At 30.3% G+C, this 4,764-nt stretch overlaps 1 long non-coding RNA gene across 1 annotated transcript in view; it reads right to left on the bottom strand.

Annotated features, from left to right (window-relative positions):
* LOC107443573 (uncharacterized) overlaps positions 1–327 on the bottom strand; it is a 22,984-nt gene extending 22,657 nt beyond the window's left edge. Inside the window, exon 1 of the long non-coding RNA XR_011636756.1 lies at positions 313–327. This is a non-coding gene — a long non-coding RNA (uncharacterized lncRNA). The remainder of the gene's footprint in view (positions 1–312) is intronic.
* Between the last annotated feature and the right edge of the window lie 4,437 nt (positions 328–4,764).

The raw sequence follows: 4,764 nt of genomic DNA, 5'->3' as shown, positions 1-4,764 counted from the left end.
AAAGTTAAGATATACATTTCTTTTTCTTTTTACTTTTCATAAAATTTTAATATATAGGCAACTAAGAAGTAATTGTGCTAATTGTTTTTATCGAGCATAAAAACACGTTGCTTAAAATAAATGCGTTGATTAAAAAATTGCATTCGTTTATGTTTTACGAAGTTTATGTGAAGTTGAAAATAGTTAAGAAATTGATTTTAAGAGTTGGGAAATTTTAATAAAATAAGTAGGTAAATTTTAAAATTTATATCTATTAATTTCTGAAAGACCTTTACAGCAGGGTTGACCAAAAAGAGAACAATCAAGACTCACCCAAAATAATTGATTTTTTTCTCTTTAATTTCAGCGATATTGGTTGCCCTCATCATTCTTATGTTATTGATGTGAGAGAAAAGAAACTTTTAGCCAAGTCTTCCAAAGTGAAGAAAAGTTTGGCAGGAGAAAAGAGCCTTGCTGAGTGCTTGGCGAGAAAGAAAAAGAAGGGGTTTCGCTCTTTCATGCGACAGCTATTTACTGGCTGTTACAAGCGAATGTGAACAATGTGATGATCACTAGCCCAGAGTGAGTCATCACCAGGCCTATGAAATAAATACTCGACTTTAACAGCATCATTATGCACTTTACTGAGTTAGTGCGAATTTCGTCATTTTATTATGACTTTGCTGAGTTATTATGAACTTAGCTATTTTATAATGAACTTTAAAGAGTCATTATATACTTTATGGAGTCATCATGAACTTTTCTAAGTCATTATGAACTTTAATGAGTGCTTATAAACTTTAATGAGTGCTTATAAACTCTATTAAGTCATTATGAACTCTTCTGAGTCATTATGAACTTTGATGTGTGACTATGAACTTGATTAAGTCATTATGAACTTTTATGAGTCATTATGAACTTTTATGAGTCACTGTGAACGTTGTTAAGTCATTATGAACTTTACTAAGTCATTATGAACTTTTTGACTCATTATAAACTTTACTGAGTCGTTATGAACTTTGCTATTATAAATATTGCTGTGTTATTATTTACCAAAATTTGATTTAATTTTTATTTGACCTTTGAATAAAAAATTATGTTGTCAAAAAAAAAAAAAGACAACAAAAAAATATAAATGGCTTGACTTATTTAAAATTAGAATAAGAAAACGTATCTTTAACATCATTGTCATTCGCAAAAAAATCTCCTATCCTTCATGAAAATCCAGGTGTTTTTCTCATCTATTTGAAAACTGTCAACAATCTAAAGGTGTGGTTTATCATTAGATTACCCTCGAGTACTTCAACTTTAGATAACCTTGCACTTAATTTTTGAAACTTAACCATATTATTTAACTGCTGAAACACCTGAATTCATTTTCGTTACCAGGTTCTAATACGTATTTTTAGATTCTTTATCCAAATCAAAAACAAAAGAGTGCACACGCTGAGGGTGGCAAATTAATATTTAAGCGAGCAAAAAAAAAACACTATCGAAATCTGACATATCACAGTGCAGCGAAATGAATGCAATAAACAATTGGACAGGTTTGATAATGAGAGGAAACAAAGATGAAATCAAAAACAATTATTAGAAATGCTTTCAACCTCCAATAAACTTGTTTTGGTGTTTAATACACCCACTTTCCTGTACTGTAATTTGACAGATATTGAAAGTAGTTTCATTTTTACATCACTGAAATATTAATCTGCTACCTTTATGTGTATTCCTTTTTTTAATTTTATTTTTGATAAGGATTCTAGAAATACATCTAGAAAGCGAACAAGGCGAAGCACTATACTGTACAATATACTGTACAACAATACATGTCGAGCAGCAATGGCTCAGGGGATAGAGCGTTCGCCCTCCAATGCGGCGAACCGGGTTCGAATCCCAGTCGATACGAATTCTACATTCGGCTTGCACCGATCACAGTGCTGACGTAAAATAGTATTGACGGAATGATATTACCATTNTCACCAGTCAATGAGGCGAACTTTGTTCGAATTCCCGCGATAGCTGGTCGATACGAATTCCGCACCCGGCCAGCACCGACCACTATGCTGACGTAAAATACCCTCAGTGGTAGACGGATCATGGATTAGAGTCCCCTTGCCATCAGGCTAACCGTGGGAGGTTTTCGTGGTTTTCCTCTCCATGTAAAGCAAATGTGGATAAGCTCCATCAAAAAGTCCTCCACGAAGGCAAATTTCTCCCAATACTCGATCCAGGAGTTCCCTTGTCTTCAGGACTGGGTTCAAAATTACAAGGCTACGGAGTTGAGCATCATTGGTCGAAAACTCATAAAATTGGGTCGTTTGTTCAAAGACCATTATAAAAAAATTCATGCATGTCAACTTGCAAATTTTTTAGTTGCAGCAATTACTGTTATTCTAAGAAAATTTTTTGGTTTAGTAAATTAATTTTGGAAGCATCGGAACCCATGCCTAGAAATGTCGCCAAACGTGACGAGGGGCCCTTCCCTTATTATAAACTGTTCAGAAACAGACAAACTGTCCATAATTAACCAACGCTCATATGTGAATGGCGTCATTTCCAGACATTGGTTTCTATGCAATTTTAATTCTGATGATGTGCCCTAACTACCCTAGAAGTTTGTCGCATCATTTATACGAATTTTTGTCAAACATAACAATTTTAAACTTGTCCATTTCGACCAAAAATAGACTGAAAAAATCGTTTTAAAAACTGAAAAAAATAAGCTCAGTTGTTAGTCTTTTTCTCCACTATTTTTCTTGAAAGTGAAGTGCGTGGAAATTTTAGTTCTCTGAGACTTTTGAAAATATAATGGCTCATACCTCGTGTCCAGCTATTTATTTGTGATAGAAGGTTTGTTAATCAGAGTTTAATTCATGCTTTCGTTGGAAGTGATTGACGCTGTATATGTATTTATCACAGCGCTCTAATAAATAAATGCGTCTTAGTGCTAGACAATTTTTACAGCATTGTCAATCTCTAATCTAATGGCTCATCAACGTATTTTGATAGTCGTCTTATTCAGCAATCTCAAGTTCTCGATGTTTATTTTTCTTACCAATTTTTTTATGAAATATCACTCAACACTGCCACTGAAAGGTAAAGGAGCCGTTTTATAAGATTAGTAAAAAAATTTGAAAGTTCTAAGAAATTTTACATATTATTCATAAAATTCGAAATGCAATATAATGATGCATTAAATAATTTTGAGTAAGTAGTTTTATATTTACATTTGTCAGCTTTTAAATTTTTAAAATAGTTTTTAATTTTTGTTTTAACTGAGAAAACCCGATTATGATGAATCTGTTAAAATCTACTGAAATTACGCTAAAAACTAATCTAAGATATTCATCAATACTGTAAACAAACTACTGTATAAAATACTTAAATTTCTAAAAATGCTCATTAAGGAACAACATTTGTAGAATTCCGTTTGAAAAAGACGATTAAATTCAAACATTATCCAATGAAAATGCTTGAGTTTTTTTTTATTTATATCGCAAAAAATTTCTGATCAAATAACGGTAGAAAGTACCCTAACAGAACAGAAAGTACCCTTAGAGTTGTAACACTAAAATCTTTGTTTATCTTATTACTTACAATATTTTTACACTTAAATACGGCAAAATTTTTGGTATATCAACTGTTTTGCTTAGTAAAATTTTACGATAAAAACAGATATTACTATGAAAAGCACTGGCACCTTGAGTGCCGCTACTTTTGCAACATTGTATACTTTTAGTATGCCACAAAAGCAAAAACAAAAAAAAATATATTAAAACAACTATTGCATTTTTTAAAAAAAATTCACAAAATGATTATCAGACACTTCATAGAAAGTTCATTATTTTGAAAGATAACACGACAAAATTTACATTTTAATATAGGTTTAAGTAGTATTTAAATCTAACACTGTCCAAAAAATAGTCATAGGTGATAAACTATATTTCATGCATAATCTACATTGCACCTTCTTTTCTAACTTATTTATTTATTTTTGATTTGAAAATTTATCTTTCTAAACCGAGGAAATAAGCATTTTTTTTACACGTAAACGTTTCATATTTTCAAGACCTTTTCTTAATTTTCAGCATAGTTAGCTAATAGTTAAAAAATGAATATAGTTATTACGTGTTTCACTTGAAACTCAAATGTCTTTTAATTATAAAGGAAAAATCTGTAATTACTTATATATGGCGACACACTGGTGTTTTTAAATATAACATTTTCCTTCTCAAAGTATTTTTTTTTCAGTTACGAAAATCACAGTATTTGAAAGAAAGACGGTTGAGTAAGAAAAACTGCACTCTTTTATGCTTTGAAAGAATATAGACTGTATATTTTAGTATAAAGCAAACAGTATCTATATTTACACAACTCTGTTAAATTATAAATTCTCATTCTTTCATTTTGTGTTAACGTAGCCTTTCATTTTTGATTACATGACTATGTTTACATTTTAACAATAAGAAGGTATTATATTTGTTACTTTCATCGAAAGTAAATACTTGTATAGTTAACTATGAGCCTGTTATAATTTTTTTTAATAAACTGAATTTCAAATATGAAGATGTTATCAATTTTTATACCAATGCTTCTCAAAACTCAATTGAGTTTGTAAATATATTTTCCAACACACTCTTACAAAAGGGTCATTTTTAATTCCCTTGTTTCTAAATATTTTTGAAATTCAAAATTTTAATTTCAAAATCATACGCGTAGTTTCATCTTATATAGTATAAAATATATAAAGGAATATTGCACATAGGAAAAAGTATTACCAAAACT

This window comes from Parasteatoda tepidariorum, chromosome 5 (assembly GCF_043381705.1).
Source record: "Parasteatoda tepidariorum isolate YZ-2023 chromosome 5, CAS_Ptep_4.0, whole genome shotgun sequence".
In the NCBI taxonomy this organism is placed as follows: domain Eukaryota; kingdom Metazoa; phylum Arthropoda; class Arachnida; order Araneae; family Theridiidae; genus Parasteatoda; species Parasteatoda tepidariorum.
Note: the sequence above shows the minus strand (reverse complement) of the source record. Positions and strands in the feature narration are given on the sequence as shown.